Below are 23,864 nucleotides of genomic sequence, written 5' to 3' on the forward strand. Positions count from 1 at the left end.
TGATTTCAAAGAGCAAAAGCAACACCACTGCCATGGGGGCTCCTGGGGGCCCAGAGTAAGGAGTAAGCCAGACCTGAGCTCCAGTCTCTGCCCTGCCACCCGGAAGATGACAGGCCCCTGGGTCAGAAGAACTCTGTTTAAGTCTGTGTCCTCATAGGTGAATAATTCTGAGGAGCAATGCCCTCCTGCCTGGCCCACGGCAGGCACCGCCAGCTGCTGGGAGCACTGATGCTCCCACCCATTCCAACACCTCACTTGTAGTCCCTGGACCATTGCCATCCCCAGGCTTCTTGTCCTGAGGAACAGCCGAGGGTCCTACAGGGCTTCAGAGCTTCCTAAATACCTTTTTTGCATCCATTCCTCCTGACTCCATTCACTCTGCCATGGCCTAGTGGGCAATACTCCTGTTCCCATTTTACAGATTGGTAGATTAGCCATGCTCAGGTCACAGTCTCCAAACGGGGTGATGAGCCCAAGCACAGTGCAAGGCACCACACACCTGCCCAGTGAGTCTGCTGGCCCACGTGACCCGGAAGGAAGTTGAATTACTGGTGATTCACTACTGCTGGTGGGGTGGGGGTGGGGGGGATGGTGAGGCCCCATTTAAGCACGACACTCTGTAATTTACTGACTAAAGGTATGTTCTTACCTTTTGAGATAATCTTGGTAAACACTCCCTATAGCTCACATGTTGGTAGATTTCCTCTTAAGGAGGAAATGGTCCAGAAGACCTTTTCCCCCTAATTCTGCAACATCAGAAACCTGAGTAATGACTTGGGTATTTATTACCCTAATCCCTCTGTTCTAAGATGACACAATTGATTTAACAGGTGTTTCAAAAAAATTTTTTTTAAGAAAGAGCACAAAGTACCCCTGGATCGCCAAGGTCTTGCTGATTAGACAGGAGTTAAGACGCGGCACACAACTCTCAGGGTTGAGGAAACCGTAGTAAAGGACTTCCTCTCATTTTTGCAAAAGGTGTGGGCTGGAGTGCGTGTGCATGATATCTACAGGCCCGTCCAGCTCCACAGGCAGCCACCCCGGTTAATTATTAGCAGCAGGAGAACAGGAGTAGGTCACTTCATTTTTTGAGGCCAGGCCCTCAGGGTGGCCTGGGACCTCTGTGACCAAGGGCTCTCCTTCCAGGGAGACCCTGAGAGTGACAGGTCCGTCCCGACGCAGCCAGTGCCCCCTTCCACAGCACCTGCCTCCAGGGATCCTCGAACTTGGAGGAGTCCCGATGGAAACCCAGGTTCACTGCAGCCCTCGGGAGGCTGGGCTTCTTAGTGAACTTGAGCTCACCTGGACCCTTTCCCTTCACCTTCAGGGACGGGAGCTCTAAGCCAAGGATCTCAGGAGGACAGCTGTGGGGTGGGGCATTCGAGGTGTGCCAGGGTCTGGGTCTCCAGGAGGATCCAGGGAGGGCAGCTGCACAGCATCTAAACCTTGCTCTTAGCGAGCTGTGGGAGGTATGCAAGCAACACAGAATCTAGCTGCATGGCTGTGAAGGTCAAGGTGGCTCCCATCACCCGAAGGTAGCTAACCCTGGAGGGGAAGGAGGCGGCAGTTATGCGGACGAGCTGCCACACAAGGTGTGCTCCGAGATCCGTGCACATTGGATAGAACAAGCCAAGGGACGGTGTTGTCTTGATTGGGGGCTTTTTTTTTTTTTTTAGTAGTACATGTTCCTTATCCCATATCAAACATTTGTTCAGGTATTTCAAACACTTCATCGGTATTTTTTTGGTGACAGTTTACAATAGTCCACCTGGTAATATCATATAACCATGGCTAGGTGTCCAGGTGACTCTAGTTTGTAGGGCTCCGACTTCTGAAAGAGCTCATAGTAAATGTGAAGAGAGGCAGCACGTGACCAAGGGCTGCCACAAAGGTCAGGGAAGGGGGGGCCCCGTAGGAGCCCTGCTTTAGGGCAAAAGCACCAGAGACATGTGGCAGCAAGGGGACAGGAAGAGGCCCCTCCCCCCACCTCCCCAGGGAAAATGGCAAAACAGAGGAGGAGATAATCGATGAGGATTATCTGGGCAAAGCCTCCAGATGTACTGTTTTCTGGTCTTTTCCACCAGACAGAACAATCTTTTTGCACTTGGGAAGGACACATTTAAAGGGGATGGGAAGGTGTCCCTCATGAACCACACTCTACATCTGACTTCCATATCAAAGGAGAACCAGGCTACAGGTGGCAAGGATGGAGCCTGAGCTGATCCGGTGTGCAGGGAAATCGGAAGGGAATCAAACTGAGAGGCTCTGGGCAGTCATGCTCCTCCCAAACCTCACACTGCTTCTCCTCCGTCTTTCTTGTGGTAAAACAAACAGGACACAAAATTTGCCACTTTAGCCATTTTAAAGCATATAATTGATGGGCATGAATTACATTCACCGCATTGCGCAACCAACCACTATTTCCAAAACTTTTTTGTCACTCCAAACAGAAACTCTGTACCCATTAAGCAATAACTCGTCATTTCATTCCTCCCTCAACCTTTGGCAACCTCGACTTTGTCTCTATGAATTTACCTACTCTGGATATTTCATATACGTGGAATTAGACACTATTTGTCCTTTTGTGTCTGGCTTATTTCCCTTAGCATAGTATCTTCAAGGTTCATCCATGTGGTAGCAGGTGTCAAAATGCCATGCCTTTTTCAGGCTGAATAATAATAATACACCATTGTACAGAGACACATTTTGTTCATCTATTTGTGGGACACTTCGTTTCCTGTGTGGCTACTATGAACAGTGTTGCATTTAACATCTCCGTGCAAGCATTTATTTGAGCCCCCTTTCAATTCTTTTGGGTATATACCTAGGAGTGGAATTGTTGGGACATGGTGATTCTATGTTTAGCTTCTTGAGGAAACCAGACTTTTCTATGGAGGTTGCACCATTGTACATTCCCCATCAGCAATGGAAGGGGGTTCCAATTTCTCTACATCTGCTCTCGTACTTTTTATCCTTTTTGATTATAGCCATCTCAGTAGGTGTCAAGTGGTGTCTCACTATGGCTTTGATTCACATTTCCCTGATGCCTAATGATGTCGAGCATCTTTTCATGTGCTTATTGGCCATGATCTTCAGAGACCCATCTACTCAAAGTTCTCTGTCCATATTTTGGGTTATCTTAATTTACGTTGAGTTACTGAAGTTCTTTACATACCCTGAATATACCTTTACCAGATACAGGATTTGCAAGTATTTCCTCCTAATCTGTAGGTTGCCTTTTCTTTTTTGATAAGGTCCTTTGACGCACAAGTTTTTAATTTTGATGAAGTACATCTATTTTTCTTTTGCTCGTGCTTTCTTATATCTAAGAACCCACTGCTAACCTCAAGGTCATGATTTATTTATTATCCCTAGGAGTTTTAGGACTTTGGCTCATATTAGGTCACTGATCCATTTTGAGTTAATTTTTGTATATGGTGTGAGGTAGGGTTGCCCTGCCCTTTCTGACCTGGGTCCCTCCCCACCATGATCCTCTGGTAGGGCTAGCATTGCTGTACTATACCATAAAATGCATGAAGACAGAAATCTGGGTCTCTTAAAAATCACCACTGTGAGGGGCACCTGGGTGGCTCAATTGGTAAGTGTTGGCCCTTAGCTGAGGTCATGATCCCAAGGTCCTGGGATGGAGCCCCAAATCAGGCTCCCTGATCAGCAAGGAGCCTGCTTCTCCCTCTCCCTGCTGTTCCCCTTGCTTGCACTCTCACTCAGTCAAATGAATAAATAAAAATCTTAATAAATCACCACTTTGGGGTAGGCAGCCAACTGCCTGGTATGCATTAGGTGCTCGATAATTGCAAGATGGATGGGTGACTGAATGGATAAACTGGGGGGCATGTTCCATCCCCACCACCTTCCTGGCACTACGCAAGTACTCACAGCTAGCTGAGCAACTCTTGCTTGTAATAAATCTGACAGGCTACACTTACTAAGAACTAAACATCTATGGGGGCACCTGGGTGGCTCAGTTGGTTGGGGGTCCAATTCTTGGTTTCGGCTCAGGTTATGATCTCATGGGTTGTGGGATCAAGCCACATGTTGGGCTCCAAGCTCAGCGAGGAGTCTGCCAGAAGAGTCTCTCCCTCTGCCCCTTCCCCTGCTCATGCTCGTATACTTGGTCTCTCTTTAAAAAAATAAAAATAAATCTTAAAAAAAAAAAAAAGAAACATCTGTCAACGATTTTTTATACACTCTAATAAGTTAACTTGAAATAACCAAGATTTAACTAATGGCACTTAATGGAGTCCTAGCCCTGGAAAGCCCCAGCTACCAATTTCCTAGCTCACATTCCACATCGCACAGAAGAGGAGACCCAAGGGCCAACGGAAGTCTTGACTTTCCCAAGTCTGGGTTTCAGCTTCCACAACTTTCCCCACCCAACACAGGCGTTGGCGATCACCCGCCATAGATAAGCAACAAAAAGGTAGGAGGTTAGTCTGAATTGCTTCAAATAGCAGGAAAGCCTCCTAGTGAAAAGACTGAACCTTGGGTCCTAGATCTCATTACGCTACAAGGTCCATCTCCTGCCCTCCTAGAGAGCACCTCACTGCTCTCACTCTGCCCTTCTGCCCGTTCCCAGGTCATGCCCAGCTCATTCCCACTGCTGGAAGCTTGCTTCCCTCAGACATCCTCCACCCTTGCGCTCTCCCTGTGTCTGTTCGAATTTTACATATCAGGATGGGCTTCCTGTCATTCTAACTCCCTATTTCTCCCTACCATTTATCACCACTGGATGTATTATTTCTTGTCTCCTCACAATTCCCACATCCCTCCCTCCTACGGGAATGGTAGTTTCTTAAAAGTCAGGGACTTTGGTTAGTTAAGGGCTGTACCCCTCACCCCTGGAATAGTGTCTCGCACACAGAAGTATTCAGTAGGTGTCTGTGGCATGCATGAACAGAAGGTAAAGTGGGGAACAGCATGGCCAGTATTCACCAGACCGCTAAGCATTACAGCAGGCAGGGCAGACAGCTCCAAACTCATGGTTAGCACTGCCTGGACCCTGCAGCCACGAAGCCTGCAAGTTTACTTCTGGACCCACGGGCTGTCCCTGCTGGCGGGGGCTTGCGGGGCAGGGACGCCGTATGTGATCAAATGATCAAACACTCCCACACGTCTCAAGCAAGCCAGAGATGCTGGCAGCTGTTCCTCTGCTGACCTGACCAGAGAAAATGGAGCCTTTCCCCACAGGCGCTTAATAAATGCTTGTGAAATGCACACAGGAGTGAGTGAACAAACAACTAATGTGCACAGGGCTTACACCTGCACTTTCAGAAGGCTTGTGTCAGCAATAAGATCATCCCAACAATGCTGGGAGGTGGTCTGACGGACTTCATGCCTAGGAACCTATTAGTAGCCAGGATATAGCCAGACATGAAAGTCATCAGCCAAGATTTTCCTCCCAACAACGCTTCACATTGAGAATTACAATCAGAAAAGCTAATTTCCAACTGTAGAGGGCTAGGTAGGTAAATCACAAAACAGGCACAGGATGCCCATGAAGACTTCATAATGGCATAGTGACACAATGGAAAATGTTACAATATTAAGTAAAAAAGGTTTTTTTTTTTTTTAGGCTTTTTTTTTTTTTACAGTGTATCTACAGTGAATACAACTATGAAAGATAATTATAAAGGAACTCAAGGCCATAAATATAATTGCTAGGTTTTCCTATCCTTTCAGCCTTTCTGTATTTCCTAAATTATAATAAGCAATAATGAATTTGAAGAAAATCAAACTGATAGAACCTAAAAAAAAAAAAAAAAAAAGCTGTCACCTGATATTTTATTGGCCCCCAGAGTATGCAAGTCTGGCCACCTCCTTCTCCTTCTGTCCATCACTCCTCCTCTTTCCCGTCCTCCTCTCCTGTGTCTGCACTCACCCCACCCTGCTTCTTCCTCTTCCTCTGGCCTGCCCCCAACTCCCCTCCCAACCGCAGCCAGCGCTTGGGCCTTGTCAGCCACACCTGCAACCAATCCTCCCCCAGAAATTCTGCTCCAAGGCTGGGCTGCCCCACCCAACTCTCCCAGCTCTCAGACCCCAGGCCTGCTCCTCGACTTCCCAGCTCTGTGGCTTCGAGCTAGTTACTCAACATCTGAGACACCATCTCCAACTCAGGAGAATGAGGCTGACCCCAATTCATGGGAGCCTCTGAAGGTCCAGGGAGCTAACAGACCCCCACCTCTCAGGGCACTGAGGCCCAGGGAGCCAATGGACCCCCACCTCGCAGGGCACTGAGGTCCAGGGAGCCAATGGACCCACACCCCACAGGGCACTGAGGTCCAGGGAGCCAATGGACCCCCACCTCGCAGGGCATGGAGGTCCAGGGAGTCAATGGACCCACACCCGCAGGGCACTGAGGTCCAGGGAGCCAATGGACCCCTACCCCGCAGGACCCTTCTGTAGGGAGGTTCAACATGCTAAGGGCTATGAATATGCTCCAGCCCTGACGTGTTGATTCAATCTGCTGCTTCTGCCCAGGCTCATGAAGCTGAAATTTTTTATCCTTTGTCTGCCTAAGTCTGGGCACCTGTCCTCTCCTGAAGGGAGAAGAAAAGCAAGTTTGCTCCTGGACCTCAGACCAAGACAATGGGTGCCTGGCTGAAATCCCTATCCCCTGGTTGGCCTTCGGCTCCTTTAGAGAGCACGCAGCCCAACTCGCAGAGCTGATGCCCAAATCCCCAGCAGCTGTCCCTCGTGAGGCCCCATTCTATCTTCAGAAGACATTCCTGGCGTTTTACTTAAGGTCCTGAAGACTCCTTCAGTCGTCTTCCTTCCTTCACACCAACGTTCTCCCACCATCTCAGCTCAGTGCCTGCTTCCCCTGCTCTCTCGGTCACAGGGATTTACACACGCTTCCTTCTTGAACATTCTGCCTTCGTCCCTAATACCTGAGGCATTTAATGAGCCCCACCTGCGGCCAGACTCCACGCCAAGGGCTGGGGTTCAGGTGACCAAGAGGCTGTCTCAGCTCGCTGCTCTCTGGCTGTCACAGGCTGGTCAGAGAGAGAAACGCATGAATAATCAAATAATCGCCTTTCAGTGTGGCAGTGCTCTGAAAACAGCTGTGTGCCCCTGGCCGCTGGGCCTTGTCTAGGCTGTGACCAAAGCTCAGCCTGCGACGAAGGCAGCTTCTATGGAAATTCTTCTGGCAAAGCTAGACCTTGAAGGATGAACTATCAAGCAACGAAGTCAAAACTCAACGCTGATCTCAGAGCTCTCAGGGTCCCCTCCTGCCCCTCCTCCACCATCACCACAATCTGATTCCAATCTAGCCAGGCTGCAGACACCTGAGTGCACCTGCCACTCCAAGGTATCTCCATGGAGCTGAAGAGAAAGGGGTACAGCTGCGCTTATTTTGCTTTTTCTATATGTTCTCCAGGAGCCTCCTCCCTACCATAGTCACGTTCCAGACCAATGCCACTCAAAAGAGTAGTTTCTAGGCAGCTGGCATCAGCGTCACCTGAGGGCTTGTTAGTAATGCAGAATCTCAGGCCCCACCCCAGAGCTACAGGACCTGAAGCCTCCTGTATGCAAGTTAAAGTCTGAGGGACCCTGCTCTCCACCTCAATCCAACGTCCCCCTGGTCTTCAGCTTCCTCCTTTTTACTGTTGCCAGCTGCCATCTTTTCTTTTGGTGCCTTTATCATTCACACAACAAGCGGACTCCCAACCCCCAGAGCGCCTGTGTCTTCAGCTCCAAGGACCTTCCCATCTATCCCCCACCGTGGCACCACCTCGGGGCCCACCCTGCCCAGGGCAGCACCCACAGCTCTCTCCAGCTGCGACCTCTGGCTCCACCTGTGGACAAATATCACCATGGTCCTTTTGTCAAGCTTACTGAGGAGACAGGATGGCAGGCAGCAAGTGAAAACCTTGCAGCTCCTAAGTAAAACCATGATGCCACTGGGAGAAGCACTTCCCCGGACCTGGTGAGTTGGAGATACTTGTCATTCCCAGTGTGAAGATGAGGAAACTGAGACGTTAGGAGCTCAACTAGGGCCATGGAGTTAGTGGGGGAGGGGGCCAGAGAGGATCCCAAGCTTACCACCTGTACCATGAGAGAACAAGCCCTGCAGCCTTGCAGAGAAAACTGTGGAATGTGGGCTTTGGGCTGAGGCCGCCCATGTGCACTGGCCCAGGAGCCAGGTCCCACAAGCGGGAGATGCCAGGTCATGAAACACTTTGCTAACAGACTACAGAGCTTAGACTTACTGGGTGACAGGAAGGTAGCAATATTTTGGAGCAGGCTGGTCAAAAATGGCTACATCCATCCCACAATTCACCCCCATGTACAGGATTCTTTGCCCGTGGTCCTTGCTGCCCTCCTGGTGTCAGACTCTCCCAGGTACTCCCTGCCTCCTTGCCCTCAGCCCTCCAAGGCCTCCTCTCTCCCCTCCCACGCTGAAGCCCAGCTCCCAGAAAACCACCAGCACATCTCTCCCAATCGACTCCCTTCTGCAAAACCTTATTAAGAGTCATAAAATGAGGGCCAACGTGCTCCTCAACCAGGGCCAGCTGTCAGGAATCCCTTCCCTCTTCCTAGGATGGATAGCGCCTTTTCCAGAAGGGCCGGGGGCACAGGCTCCCCTTCCCACCTAGGCATTGCACATCACACCAACAGTTTTCCATGATGAGCTCCTCTTGGAGGAAGACCCAGATTCCTCCTCGCCTCCAGCTAACATCCTGAGGAGGTCCGGGCTGGGCCCTAGGGATGGAGCTGATTAAGAGACAGTCTCTGCCCTGCAGAAGCTAAGAGGGAGCCCTGACCCTGAGTATACAGCTCTTTAAGAGGAAAACATCTTCGAGACCCCTGTACTTTCACACACTTTGACTTATTTGGTAAGTCTTAAAAAATGGAAGCCTTTCTTTGTCTTCTAAAATGTCTTTAAAGTGCAAGTAATCACTGCAACAGTGAGTCAGCCTTTATGATTGAGAAAGTAAAGACGAACTGTATAAAAAAGAAAACATTAAAACTATACCACAACATTAAAAAAATTCTTGCATTATTTATAGATTGAAAATATGTTAGTAGAACTTTATTTGTGAAACATAGATCTATTCCAGAGTCTGGCTTCTCAACGTGTGGTCTGTGGATCAGTCTCAACACCACCCGGGAGCCTGTAACAAATGCAGACTGTAGGCCCAACCCCAGACATCCTAGAAGCAGAATCTGCAACTTAACACCAAAGCTTGGGAAGCCCTGGGCTTACAGCACTTGGCTTGTGGGGTTGGGGTTGGAGACGGGGGAATCAAGGCCAGATGGGGGGAACAGGGTGATCTTAGGTGCTTTTGTAGGGAACATTTTTTTGGCAGCAATATGAAGGAGGTATAGGTGTGAGGGACCTACTGGGGAGAAGGGGAAGGAAGCCAGAGTAAAGGCAAATGGGAGAAGCACAGGGACTAACCCACTTTTTTGCAGGGGTGGGGAGGGTGGGGGAGTGGGTAGAAAGGAAGGGCAGGCTGCAGGCTGGAGGTGGAATGTCTGAGGTGCAATGAGCAGGATCTGTCCAGTGCAGGTGTGGGGGTGAGTAAAGGATGTCCCTGGGTTTCTAACCTGGAAGACCTGTCACTTATGGAGAGGGTGTTTTTAAGGAAGAAGGTGCAGAGGAGGGACCTGGGGACGCTCATGGAGAGGTTCATATGTGATGCACATATGACCAAAACTGCCCAGAGATGACCTGGTCCTGTGAGGCCCTGATGATGGCATCTGGTGAGTCTACCCAGAAACATTTGCAGAAGGATGAAAACAAGATGAGCCATGGTGTGTGTGTGTGTGTGTGTGTGTGTGTGTGTGTGTGTGTGTGTAGGGGGGTGTGGAGCCACATCATAAAAGCCGTGGTATGAGGGAGGGGCAATCAGCCCGCTGCACAGAGACCCAGCAGGCTGAGACATGAGAACCAGCCACTGGTCTCGATGAGTGAGTGGTCTCTGACCATCATGGTGAGGGCAGTGCTGGTCAAGAGGCAGCTGGGGGACGCTGGGGTAGATAAAGTCAGGACTGCTATACAAATGCTTCAACACCCTGCCTGAGGTTGCAAGTCCCAACCAGAGGGACGCCTTTGTGTATGCCCATGTTCACAGTAGCATTACTTGCAATGGCCAAAAGGTGGAAGCAATTTAAGTGTCCAGTGACAGATGAATGATAAACAAAATATGGTATACGTGCATTCCACGGAATGGTACTCACCCTTGAAAAGGAAAGAAATTCTGACACATGCTGTAACACAGATGAACCTTGGGGACATCATGCTAAACAAAATAAACTAGTCATAAAACAGATACCGTGTGAGTCCACGTATGTGAGGTAACTAGAATCATCTAACACACAGAGACAGAAAGTAGAAGGGTGGTCGCTGGGGGCTGGGAAGTTAGTGTTTTAATGGGTACGGAGTTTGTTTTGCAAGATGAAGAGTGGCATGTGGTGCACGGGGGGTGACAGGAGCGTACCAACATGACTGCCACCTAATATCAGCCACTGAACTGTACACTTAGGTGCATTTTACCACAATCTAGAACAATTACATCTTTTGTCACAGGCATAGAAAATCTGCACTCACAGAACTGAGCAGGAGGTCTGTGTTGACAGGTGAGAGCAAATCTTTTTCAGGGGCCACAGACTCCTCCTGTAGCCAGCCTGGCAGTAAAAGGGAAGAGAGTGACTGGGTGGTGACCTAATGGTGAAGCTGGGCTCGGGGAAGTCTTTCTTTCCCAGGTGATGGGGCGACAGCCTTCAGCTGTAAGTGAAGAGGCAAGCCTGAACCAAAGGACACTCGTTTTCTCAGACTGGAGAACAGGAAGAAAGAGGAGAGGAGCCAGAGTGTGAAGGACAGGGCCGGAAAGGTGATGGAATCTGGGCATTTCAGGGCCACGGGCCGTCTGGAGAGGCAAGGTGAGGACAACAGGTAGGAGACCTGGAGAGCGTGGAATGGTCAGGGTAGCTGGTGTGGGAGTAACAGGGGAGAGAGCTGGCTACATGGTGGGATGGAGGGGAGGTGGCTGGGGGGCGGGTGGGGACAAGCTGGCTGCAAAGCACAGAGCACTTGTCTGACACTACCGCTGAGCCTCAGGTCCTCAAAGGACAGTCCTTGGTCTCGGGAGCACCTGGGGCCTGTTAGAAATCCAAGTTTTCAGGCCCCACCTGAGTCTGATTCAGACCCACTGAATCAGAAACTCTGGGAGTGGGGCCCAGCAGCCCATGTTTTAACATGATTCTGATGTGATAAAATCTAAGAAACCAGTATATACTACAGAAATTGAGTGGAAGAGACAAACCATTTCTCGTATGAAAATAGAAAAAAAAAAAAAAAAAAAAGCCTAGCAACTTCCACGTAAAAGAGCCAGAAATGATAACTGCTTTAATGCCAACACAATTCATTTCTGTGGTTAATAAAATTTCTGTTAACCACTGAAATATGCGGTCCACCTCATAAACTTCCTTAGACGGAGATCTAGAAAACACACCTCAGATCTGGGGTTGGAAATGTGGGACTAGTCCCTGCTCAGCAACTGGCTACTTGTGTGCCGTGGAGCATGCTACAGACCTTCTGGGACCTCAGTTTACCCATCTATAAAACGAGGGAGCTATAAACATTTCTTCTGAGGTCTCATCCAGTTCTGACACTGTGATTCCTTCTGTCCTATAAAAAAGCGACCTTGGACCAAGCGCTTTTACATAGCTGTGCTTCAGCAAGGGAGAAAGAATATCTTTAACTGGTAAAAACATCATATCACAGTTAACTAGAAAACCTTTCCAAAGTTCAGTAAGTGCTAGTGTCTCGCATTCTAAGAACGAGGACACTCCCTCACTGGCTTTGCCATTAAAGCCACCAATGCCTCGAGTTATAAAAATACTATCCTGCACTGGCCTGTGTTCATGAAGTCCACATGACTGGGATGGCCCAGAAAGTATCTCCAAACCTTCACATTTTTATCCTATGATACTTTTTAATCCAGGAAGGCGGGGTTTGTTCTCTTTTGCTAGGCAGAGAACGAGTTAAAGAGCTGTACCATACAGACCCCCGTGCCTGCCCCCTCTGACCCCAGTGTCTGGGGACAGGGCATTGCAAGTCTAGGCTTCCTGATAAATGGCCTCGTATTGACCTTGTTACCGGAATCCCGAGACGCTGGTTTCCTGCCTGGTTTCTCTGAATCCAACTCCCTGTCTACACCTACTGGTCATCCAATGCGCCTCCTCTTGTGCCTGGGTCCCTGATGCCACCTGCTTCCCTGCCTCTGCCAAAGGCCAGTAGCTTGGTTCTGATCTCAGAACTAGGGCTGGGAGAGGGATGTGGTGTTTGTGCAGGAAGGACAGTGGAAGTGTGAGCACCGGGGGAAAAAGATAAGGTCTAGGCAGGGAGGCTCTGGTCTCCCGCCCCACCTCGCTTATACACCCTGGCTCTTAAATTCCATTAGAATTTATCAGTGGGAAACACAGCTGGCTTGTTGGTCCATCACAGAGCCAGTCCCTCCTCCTCCGTCCAGCCCAAAGTATGTAAACGACCTCCCTAGTCCCCAGGCAGGAAGGTCCAAGCGAGGGGAGGGCCACAACAAGGCTGGTGTAGCAGGAGCAAAACTGGGCAGGGCAAGGGAAGTGTGACCACCACGAGGGCTAGCGCCACGATCAGGGGCTGGACAGGCGGTGCCAAGGAGGTTAGTTCTGTTTTTATCCAGGCAGGGGATTCCCAGTGCTAGAGGGCTTTCCAGGCTGATCTCCAACCTCAAAGTCACATTTGGGTAGGGTGATCACAACTCCAGATTTGCCTAGGGCAGCCCCAGCTGAAGCTAGTTCACGGGATGCAATTATTAATAGCCCCACTTTTATCTCAAACTGTTCTGGTTTAGGTGGTGAATTCTCGTCGCTTGATTCTTGGGGCCCCTAAGCCTGCAAAGGAGGCGTCCCAGATAGAGAAAGGTGCTGAGCACTCGAGGGACCTCCAGGCTGAGTCTCGCCCCTCCTCAAACGCCCCATTCTCCTCTCCAGCACCCCTGCCACGCCGTCACCCGGCGTCTGCTTGTATACTTCTAGGGACGGCAGGCTCGCTCGCCCCTGATGAAGCCTCTCTTTTTTTTGGGAAAAGCTGTATCATAAAAATAGCAGGATGCAAACCTATAGACAGTATGACTGCAACATCCTTCGGCAAGGAAAGTAGTGGCGGGGGGGGGGGGGGGCGGCGGGGGCTTGAAAACCTCTGCTTTTTCCCTTCCACCTCCTTCCATTCAATAAATATTTACGGGGTGCATCTGATGTTCCAGTGGTACTGGGGACAGAGTGGGGAGTTAAAACAGACTCAAATTGAAGGGCATTCTATACAATAAGTGGCCTGTGCTTTCCAAAAATGTCAAGGTCATAAAGGGCAAAGAAAGGCTGAGTAACAGTTCCAGTTTAAAGGAGATTAAAGAGACAGGATGACCTTATGAAATGCAGGATGGGGGGAGGAGGTGCTTTGCTACAAAGGACACTATGGAGACAGCTAGAAGAAACCCAAGTGAGATCTACAGATTAGATAATAGTATTGTTTCAATAATGATTTCTTGGTTCTGAAAATTGTGCTGGAGTTATATAGAAGAATGTCATTGCTTTTAGGAAATACACTGAAGTATTTTGAGGGAAAGGAAAAATCTATAAATAACCTTCAAATGACTCAAGAGAAAAATATATATATACATAAAGAGCAGAATAAAATAAATGTGATAAAACGGTAACATTTGGGCAATCTGGGTGAAGGGTATGAGAGTTCTTTGTTCTATTCTGAGAACCTTGCTGTACGTCTGAATTAGGTCAAAATAAAAAGTTAAAAGAAAAAAAAATAAGTCCCAGAGAAAGGTTGTTTTCTTTTTCTTTTTTTTTTTTTTTCCTTTTTTGAAAACAAAGCCAGATCGATCCTGACTTCAGAGAGCACCCCGTGTCGCTGGGGAGACAGGTACTAATACAAATAATTACACTAATTAACTGCAAAATTGCAACTGCGAGAACACTGTAAAAGGAGAGAGATCCGGAGGCATGAGCGTTTACAGCAGGCAGTTTTACCCCAGTCATGTGCAGTCACGGACTAACACCCAAAGCAAGAGTTGGGGGGTGGGGAGGCAAGGTTCCAGGTTCTCACAGCCCCGTGGCAGGTAAGGCAGGGCAGGGACCAAACCATACATGCCACACGGGGGCCTGCCTGCAGGAGATGCCCACACCAGTCTTCTCCTCTCAGAGCAATAGGAGGTGTTTCTGAAAGACCCCCGTGACTGCAGAGAACGGGCTGGCAGGTGGGAAGGCATGTGGAGTCCACCGGAGCGGTGGTGGCGACTGTCGCCTCCAGGATGAACATCGCTGATAATTTTTTCTGTTCCCTGACACTTTAATTTTCTACAGCAACCATGTATGAACTCATTGATAACCAGACCAGGGGACAGGGCTGGCGGGGGTGAAGCAGGCTCAGACTGTCACACCCCCTTTCCAGACCTGCTAGTGGTTAGGGTCAAGGGATGGCTGATGGGGGTGGTTGCTGCTTTGCTCACAAGTACCCTGGGTCTAAACTGAGGCTGACTCCACCTTAGGGAAGCATGGGGGGCAGGGGAGGTCAGGTCTTCATGCTCCACTCCCAAAGTCAGCCCAGCGCCTTCCATCACACAGCATCCAGCTGCCCACGGCTCCCCTTCTGGTCCTGGATCCTACTCCTTGGAATGTCCCTTTAGCCCTGAGACCTAGGACCTGAAGCCCTGGCCTAGGAGTGGACCATTACTCACCCACAGTGACTCTTGGCACCGAACACTGAACATACCATTTGTCTGGAGGGTCAGAGGCCCAACCACAAAGGGAGGGGACCCTTTCCTGTGCCAAGTTCTGTCATAGTGGGTTTTCATTCAGTAACTCCTTTAAAATAGACCATTTAAAGGAAATAGGTTCCATTATTATCCTCATTTTACAGTTAAATGATTTGTTCAGGAAAAAAACTTGGGTTCACATCTTGGCTCTCCTGCTTATGAGTAACAAGCCCTTTGGGTGGTCACTCCATCTCTCTGAGCCTCGTTTTTTTCACCCTACCGGCAAGGTAGGGCTGGTGGGAATGAACAAGATTCTGGGACTAGATAGTACTATTTATTCCCTTTTGAGGCACCAAGGGGCTCAGTACAGAAAATCCACTCCAAACTACACATCGCTTAAATATTTACTAAAAGCTTGTATATCCTGACAGTAAATCATGGGACCTGAATTTTCCAGGACTATCCCAACGTCAAATCCTCTGTCCTAACTTTCCACAGAAAGCATCAAAAGGTTTCAAAAATTCCACTCTCTCAGTATCCAAACAACACCTCCCAGGCCTCCTCTTACATGAAGAAGCAGCACAAACATTCTTTTTCAGACTACAGATCCTAGTCTTCCGTTCAGAAAATATAGCCGGTGGAGTCCTGCTGGCCCCCCGATGGAAACGGAGTCGTGGCAGCCAGTACTCCATCCCAGCTCAGACTCGGCTGGGCTGTTTCCCGGCACACTGGTATAAACCGCAGCCAGGAGAAGCCATACCATGATCAGAGCACCCCCCCCCCACCCCAGAGGGACTGGTCAGATGAGCTCTGCCCCCACCCACCCAGCAAGCTGCCGGTACCCAGGTAGGAAGCACAGCCGGAGGGTTGTTCCAAGGTTTAAATGAATGAGTTAATATTTAGAAAACATTCAGAACAGCACCTGGCAGCCAGTAAGTGCCATAACAGTGTTTCATAATGAAAACCAAAGGCATCCTGGGCGGAAAGTGCTCATGCCTCAAAGAACCCACAGGCATCACTTCTGGGAGAATAAGGAGAATGGGCCCTTACCCCTGGGTTGAGTGAGGCTGGGGCCCCTTCCAGACACAGGGTGGGGGTTGGCACCCTGACTATGGGAGGTAGGGCCTGCATTTGCCAAGGTCAGGATGCAGGACCTGGGGAAGTCATCACTTCTGAAATACACAAGGTCTCTGTGTCTCGGGGCCTTAGCACCTGATGTTCTGCTCACCCCCTCCCCCCCCACTATCTTTTTCTACCTTCAAGGCTGAATTCAAATGCCAACTACTCCTTATGGTGTTCCTTGATTTCCATCAGAATGAATGGCCGCCTCCACTGGCCTCTCCGGCATCTGGCTTTATCTCCTTTTAAAGTAATTGTGAGACACACAACTAGACAGAGCACGTGTGCGCAGGCCTGTCATTGTCTTCCCAATTCTACCACTTGTCCTTCCAAGATAAGGGTCTGACTTTCCTCTCGGTAACCCTAGGGCCTGACGCACAACTCAACAGGTGTCTGAATTTGCTGTGAAATCTGTGCTGTCCGCTGGCCTTTACCCCGGAGGCAGCAAGTAGCTTCAGGTGGACACACAACCAGAAGCTATGTAGATGCAAGATCTCTAGGTCTTGGAGCCCATGACTAGATCAGATTTTAGCCAGGGGCCTACCAAAGCATTCCCTTTCATCCCTCTTCAGGTGGATGAAAGGAGACACCTGTGAGACCCGAGCAGCGTCGACACTGACCAGATCCTGGCCTGCCTCTAAGAGAGCCGGTAAGAAGAGCCCAAGCTTGGGAAACATCAGCAGGCTGCCCTGCCTCCACCAGCGCAAGTCAAGGCCAGGGCAAGTGCCGACTGCCTTAGGCATTCCAGCCCCTGCAACAGACCTGGGAACAGATGAAGAGGGACTGGCCCCGCTTTCCAGGAACCACTGCTGTCTGGCATAAGGAAGCTGAGCACTGGGATTACAGTCACACGCACAGGTTCCCTTCCATAGCACAGGTTCCCTTCCATCGTACCACGAACCCTGAGGGCTCAGCAGGGAGGTAGGGGGCCAGGCCTTCCCGGTCCCTCAAATCCCCAAAGCTGGTGGGTTCCGTGCATCCTGGAAAACACAATTCCTTCTGTGCCTGGACCCAAGGTTCAGAAGGTCACAGTTGGTCCCTCTTGCTCCTGGCCCCAGGCTGCCTTTGCTAAACTTAGTTTTCTCAACTGCAAAAGTGGGAGAGAACAGCACTAAAACTGAACAATGTACGTGAACCTTCCCAATTCACGGTCAACAGTCAAGGAAGTTAGTCCCAATCCCCGGAGGCCAGTTACCAGCTGGGAAGCCCAACCTCTTTCAGGGATAAGATTTGCCTCTGACCAAGTTCCTGCCACTTGACTGAGGTTGAAAGCTACCAGAATTCTTCTCTATGAAAAAATGTGAGAGAAGACTTTTAAAACAGGAATGGTGAAGCCGTGAGTTTTCCTGAATTTGACTGTGTTAAGTTGGGTTCTTTCTCCTGCTCCCAGATGTCCCCGAGGACCTGCCCTCTCCTTGCAGGGAATTTCTTCCAAGTACCCTGAGTTTGCTGGGGTCCACTGGCCTACTCAGCATCCCCACCCAGGACTGCATCTAATATACAGAAGCAGCTCAATAAATGCTTGCTTGAACGGAATGCCACTCAGAAAAATGCCTTCAGTAACTTGACCTTTTACATTCCTCAGCTAATGCCTAATTTACATATAAGAGTCCGTTTTAGGAGATGGCAAATCACCAGAGACAATTCAGGATCAATACAGAGTATTAGGCATGTTTTATTCTACTCTAATTCTCTGCAAATTGGTATTCCATTAAGTGTATGTGGGATTTATGGGAGCTCACTATAAACTAGAATATTTAACTAGAACAGCCTACTCTCTGTCAGATAATAGCTTACCGTTGTTAATTTTCAACTAGTCAATCTCAGGAAGGTTTCCAGCTTCCAGTCTCCTTTACATGTTGATTTAATCGCCAGGAAAGTCATCTATTTGCAAGTCTCCATACAATAAAGAGCCGCTTGATGCAGAAGAAAAAGACCTGCCCATAGAAGCAGAAGACCTGAGTTATATCCCACCTAGGCCAATACCCTGTGATGGCTGTTTAAGACCTCAATTGCCTCATCTGTAAAATGGGAATAACACCTGGCCTCATGGGGCAGTTGTACAAATTGAGGTGATGCATGTGGATGCACCCTGTACAGTTCTATGAAGCTATAAAAGGCGAGTTAAACAAACATAAGATAAAATTCTCGAACAACTCAGGTAGGCCAACGACAGCAGGGTGGTTCTAAAGGGGGAGAGGAGATATTTTGCCCTCCTCCAGGAGACACTTGGCCACGGCTGGAGACATTTTTGGTTGGCACCATTGAGGGAGAAGGATTGCTACTGGAATCTACCGGCTAAGACCAGGGATGCTGCTAAACATGTTGCAATGCATTGGACAGGCCCCACAAAAAAGAAAAAAAAAATTATCCAACCCCAAATGTTAACAGTGCTGAGGTTAAGAAACCTCGATCTAAATAATAGGGAAAGTTGGGTAGGAGAGCTTTTTAGAACAGAAATCCTCCTAACCAGGCTGTTCTTCCTCGCCTCGCATCATCTCTTTAAACATTCGCAAGATGGATCATCTTGCAAAACAGCTCTTTTGTAAGTAAAGCTGAACTGCCAACTTCTGGAGTTTCTGAATGTATAAAACTGCTTTTAACTAAGATGCTCTCCGACTACAATTCGGCTAAATTGTTTTTCCGAAGCCCTTGACTTCTGCAGTTCTCCAGGGCACCAGACAGGGTCTGTCACTCTGCCACCAGGCCCTGAAGATGCTTTCGTCATTCTAATTTCCTGGTCAAATGGGAGCCACGAGGGTCTCTAAACGAATTAAATTCACATCACGCCAACTGCTCCCTTGCTTTGTGCTGGGCACGGTGCCAAACACCTCCACATAATTTATCCCACTTAATCCACCCAACCACCGAGTGAGGTGGGCATTATTACCGGCTGTTAGCAGGGGAGGAAATGGAAGATCAGAGAGGTTAAACAAGTCGCCCAAGGTCACCAGCTGGCCTGGGGGAGCCCAACTTGAACGGAGGTCTCCAGTTTCCGAGTCACAAGCTCTTTCCACCGGCTCGGAAACCCCAGGTGTCAAGTTGTCTCAACTTCCCATGAATTTTTAAGGCACCCGCAACTTCTCAGTAAGTTCAGGTCGCTGAAAATGGGAATTTCTTGGGGTGGGGGTGGGGGGAGGGGAGGATGGGGGGCTGGCCCATCTCCCGTGCACTCCCCCACTGCAGCTGTCTCACCGCAGGTACCTGATAAATCATTCCCTATCGCCCGCGGAACGGGGAGGATTTATCGGCGCTGGAGTTCGTGCCAGGCCCAGGAAATGCCATCTTTGAAAGCCGAGAGGCGGATTCGCCCCGGGAGCCGGGAAGGTCTGGCCGCCGCGCCCGGCTGGCTCCCCGCGGGGCCGCGCGCCCCCCGGCGCCGGGGGCTGGGGCTGGGGCTGGGGCTGGGGCTGGGGCGGCGGGGGCCCTCCCGGGTCGCCGGCCCCGTCCGCCCCTGCCCGGGTCGGAGCGCACGCCCACGCCCCGCCGCCGCCGCCGCGTCCCGCCCGGGACCGAGCCCCACCCCGCCCCGCGGGCTCCCTCCCGCCGCCGCCGCCGCCGCCGCCCCGCCAGGTGAGCGCGGCCCGGGCCCCCCCGCCCCGACGTGGCCCCGGGACCCCGGGGCGCGGCGCCCCCTGCCCGCCCGCCCGCCCGCCCGCCCGCCTGCCGCGCTCGCGGGGCCGGGTGGGGGCGGGGCGGCTCGGAGCGCGCCCCAGCCCCGGGGAGCCGCGCGCCCTGCCCGGGGCCGCCGGGGTCGCGCCCGCCCGTACCTGCAGCATCCGGGGGCGCGGGGTGCCCAGGTAGGTCGCGCGAGCGGGCGGCGCGGAAGCTCGCTCGCGCCGCGACCTGGCCGCCGTCTGAGCATGCCCAGTGCCGCCCGCGGGCGGCTCCCGCCGGCCGGGCTGGCCGCGACGGGCCCGCGCGCGGGGCGGGGGGCGGGGGGCAGGGGGCGGGCGCCCGCGCCGCCCCGCGGGGCGCCCCTGCTCCGCCCCGGCCTGGCGCGCCCCGACGCGCCGCCCCGCGCCCCCGGGCCCCGGCGCAGGCCCGCGGCGTCCGCTCCCTGACCATTTCCCGGGGACCTACTGTGCGCCCGGCCCGCCGTGGGTCTGTGCTTAGGGAGGTCGCGCAGACGGCGCTCAGCGCATCTGACAGGAGGACTCGCAGTCCGGGCTCCTCCCGCTCCTCCAGCAAGCTCACCGGCTTGAACCTTCTTTCCAGAATTTCTCGGTACCTGCCACCCCCCTCCCCTCTCCCCGCCCCAGTCTGGGCGCTGCTGCCCTCTGACAGCTCCTCTGACCCCGGCCTTCCTGCAGCCCCACGGGCACCTTTCGGTCCCCCAGACTCTCAGGACATTTGCACATGCCTTTCCCCTCCCGCTGTGTGGGACTTCTTTGCCCGGCCTTGTACGCGGCTGGCACCTTCTCCTCGTACCTGTGTCCTCCTTATCCGAGAGGCCTGGCCCGAGCACCTTTGCTAAATCAACACCCTGTTCCTGGACACTCTCCATGCCCTCATTTCATTTCCTTCACGTTGATCATCATCCACGGAGCCATTCATCGAAGAATTATTGATCACCTTACTCCCGCTTCTTCACGCAGGTAAACAAAGAGGCAAAGATCCTGTCCCCAGGTGGAGTTTGGGGGAAAGACAGGCAGGCACCAATCAACGGGTAAACCCGCAAGCTGTGCGGGGATATTAGAGGGTGGGGGGAGTCCCCAAAAGGGAAAAAGAACAGGGTAAGGAGGTGATGGTCTAGGGGACACGGTTCTCAAAGAGGCGATCTCATCAGCCTGTGGGAGTGACCTTGAGAAGGTGACGTTGCAGCCCCGCTCAGGGGACACCTGGTGCGGACACTAAGGGGCGACACCTTAGGGCTTTGGCAAGGAGGACCGAGTAGGAGGTGAGGTCGGCGAGGTGACGGTCCCTCTCCTGCGCTGACTTCTGTGTCTTCACTTAGGGACCCGCTGCAGCTGCGCGGCCCTGCCGGTCTTACCTGCGGTGTCCCAGCTCCCGTCCGGCGGCACGTGGCACACAGTAAGCGCTCAAACATTGTTTGTGGAGTGAATGAGTGAATGGGGGGATGGCCTGGGGTCTGGGGCCGCGCGGTCCCGACCGGGGTGCCCGCGGTCCTGGGGGCCGGTCTGCCCCGGGGCCACTCGGTGGCCGCCGGCAGCCCCTGGCACCTCCTTGGGTCCTGGTCCCGGGAGCGCCACCGCAGCGGGCGCGTCGGGGGGAATTCCGACCCGGGCGCGGAGTCCCAGGAACAGGACCCGCCCCGGCCCTGCCCCGGCCCTGCCCCGCCCTCCGGTGGCTCGCAAACCCTGGAGCCGCCGCGCCCGCCCCGCCCGTGGAGCCGGACGGGGGTTCACTGGGCATGCTCGGAGCCCGGGGAGGCGAGGAGGGGTCTCCCGGGGGCGCCCCCGCAGAGCCCAGCCCGCACCTCCTTGGTTGTCGATGCCTCCCGGAGGGCCTGGGGGCGCCCCCCCCCAAAGCGCAATAGGAAACCTGGGAATTCAGAGTCTCCAAAAGGCATTATTCCCTGCCCTCTGCGCTGTGTGATCTGGGCCAAGCCCCTTATCCCCTCTGTGCTTCCAATAACTCGAATACCTATCACTTGGATCTGGGCGGAATGTGGGGGCTGAACGGGATAAAAAAAAAAAAAGTGAACGTGTTTAATCCAACTTTAAAGATCCATGTCCTGGAACACCTGAGTGGCTCAGCGGTTGGGCACCTGCCTTAGGCCCAGGGCCTGATCCTGAAGTGCTGGGATCGAGTCCCACGTCGGGCTCCCTGCGTGGAGCCTGCTTCTCCCTCTGCTTGTGTCTCTCATGAATAAATAAATAAATAAAATCTTAAAAAATAAATTTTAAAAAAGATCCATGGGGCAGCCCTGGTGGCTCAGCAATTTAGTGCCGCCTGCGGATTGGAGTGTCATCCTGGAGACCCGGATCGAGTCCCACATCAGGCTCCCTGCATGGAGCCTGCTTCTCCCTCTGCCTGTGTCTCTGCCTCTTTCTCTCTGTGTCTCTATGAATAAATAAATAAAATATGTTAAATAAATAAATAAATAAATAAATAAATAAATAAATAAATAAATAAATAAAAATTTAAAAAGATCCATGTCCTGAGCGCCTACCTCAGTGTGTCATCTGCTACTAGCTTGCCAAGTGCTTGCAAGGAAACGTTAAGTTCACCGACATGTGGATTCTTGGAGTTGTCTCAGTTTGCCTTCCCTGACGGCTGAGGCAGTAACTACCTTTTCTTTCCCCACGTTCAACAGTCATGAGCTTAAACAGTGTTCTTATATTCAAGAGAAAACATATCTGCACACGTAAGGGAAAGAGCCCTAGATCTTTGTAAAATTGCGCGTTTCGATCACCATAAACAGAAGCAGGAACAAAAGGAAAGAATATTCCGCGAACTGGAAACTAATGAACGTCCGAAATCAGCAGAATGGTTAGGTTATGGTATATTCGTTGAAATACTAACTAGTTTAGACTAAGCTAGTCGACCATACTGCAGCAGGGGGAAACTTAAAGTACAATGTTCAGAGGGAGGGAAAAGCTGAAAACACAAATACACTGCATAAAGATTATGTCTGCACATTCACCCAGACTGGAAGGAAATACGGGAAAATGTCAATAATTTAATGGGAGGGGGGGAAGGAGTGTGGTTGGTTTCTTTGAGTTTATTGCTAAAAAAACACGAAAAACACAAGTTTATTATTGTCACAGTGTTGTGTTTGCAGTAATAAACAGCAAAAGACCAAATTACAAATTTGTGAAGTTTTGGGAAAGTCTAATCATAATAAAACAATAGTTACTATTATCAGGCTCAAGTACGCTTGACATTTTACACATAATGTGTCTTTAATCCTCATAGTCACTCTCCAGGATGGGTGTTTCTAGCTCAGTTTTATAGAAGAGGAAACAATCTAGGAGCCATTCACAACTAGTAAGAGACAAGGTTAGGACCGAACACAGTTGGTCTGACCTCAAAGCCAGGGTGTTAGGGTTTACAACACTGCCTGCCTGTGTAGTAGCTTACAATGTGTTGATCAGAAGAGAAACCACATATCCTTCATTTTGTGTCTTTTTGCCTTATTTTTTCTACCTTTGATGTGCTTGTAGGCTGCAGATTGCCTTTAAATGTTCTGGCTTCCTGTTACTATTTTATTGTTGGAGCCAAAATGTTAAAGTCCATCCTTTTCAGCTGTTGCACCTAGAGTGACATGACGTTATTTTATCAGCAATGACAGTTGATCTTATATCATAAGCTCCCAAACTTTATGGAAATGAAGCTTTTGGATGGACACATAATTTTCTTAGTGTGTGTAGTTGAACCCAGCCATATTGAGAGCAAATAGAGGCCTTGTCGGGACTAAGGCCATCCCAAGTCCCAGATCATGAGGCCAGTCCAGACATAGATTATTTTTCCCTGGGTAATCATTTGGGAGTCAAAATCACAGCATAATGGAACTACCTGGCCCACGGACTCCTCAGAACTTTACTGTGATGAAAAGATACAGGGCTGATAGTCCTGACGATGTTTGCCAAGAGAAAGCCAGAGCCCTAAGAGCAGCCCTCCTCCTACTGCTGATAAACAAAAACAAAACAAAACACCCCAGCTCTCTCTTTTAGTAATGCTGGTTGACTGTTCCTGGCCCAGAAATCCCTAAACAACAAGAAACACAGAAAGCCAATGGGTCATTTCATTGGAAAAGAAGGTGTGCCACGAAGCCAGTAGGCATCACTCGTAATGGGCCAGGTTCGTACAAGAGGAATGCAAGATGTGCAACTGGACACAGTTACTAGCATATTCCCAGAAGCTGCCGTTTGGACAGAAAATCTGGTGCCAAGCACTGCACACAGGCAATTGGCTGGGGGCATTTATAGGAAGGATTTCCTGGAAGAATCACTGAGGATTGTCATTCACATCAAACTCAGGAAGTCTGGGCACCACATAGACAGTTTC

At 50.9% G+C, this 23,864-nt stretch overlaps 1 protein-coding gene and 1 long non-coding RNA gene across 10 annotated transcripts in view; one reads left to right on the plus strand and one right to left on the minus strand.

Moving 5' to 3' along the window:
- PTPN3 (protein tyrosine phosphatase non-receptor type 3) overlaps positions 1–23,864 on the minus strand; it is a 141,438-nt gene that overhangs the window by 85,661 nt on the left and 31,913 nt on the right. For 2 of the 8 annotated variants that reach the window (XM_072842278.1, XM_072842273.1), the window contains exons 1-2: positions 19,661–19,783; positions 17,688–17,827 (exon numbers count right to left, since the gene is read on the minus strand). The exons of 1 other annotated variant lie outside the window; for it this stretch is intronic. The gene's annotated coding sequence lies outside the window, so the exon portion shown is untranslated. Of the gene's footprint in view, positions 1–17,687; positions 17,828–19,660; positions 19,784–20,883; positions 21,109–23,864 lie in introns of those variants that run through there. 5 more of the 8 variants (XM_072842274.1, XM_072842275.1, XM_072842279.1 and 2 more) reach the window with 5 other exon arrangements.
- LOC140641845 (uncharacterized) lies at positions 19,910–21,754 on the plus strand. 2 transcript variants are annotated; one of them, XR_012038465.1, is made up of 4 exons: positions 19,910–20,117; positions 20,204–20,488; positions 20,848–20,924; positions 21,580–21,754. It is a non-coding gene; the product is annotated as an uncharacterized lncRNA (long non-coding RNA). The 2 variants fall into 2 exon arrangements; XR_012038464.1 differs by having other exon boundaries at positions 19,910–20,488.

Source organism: Canis lupus, chromosome 10 (assembly GCF_048164855.1).
Source record: "Canis lupus baileyi chromosome 10, mCanLup2.hap1, whole genome shotgun sequence".
NCBI classification, from domain to species: Eukaryota; Metazoa; Chordata; class Mammalia; order Carnivora; family Canidae; genus Canis; species Canis lupus.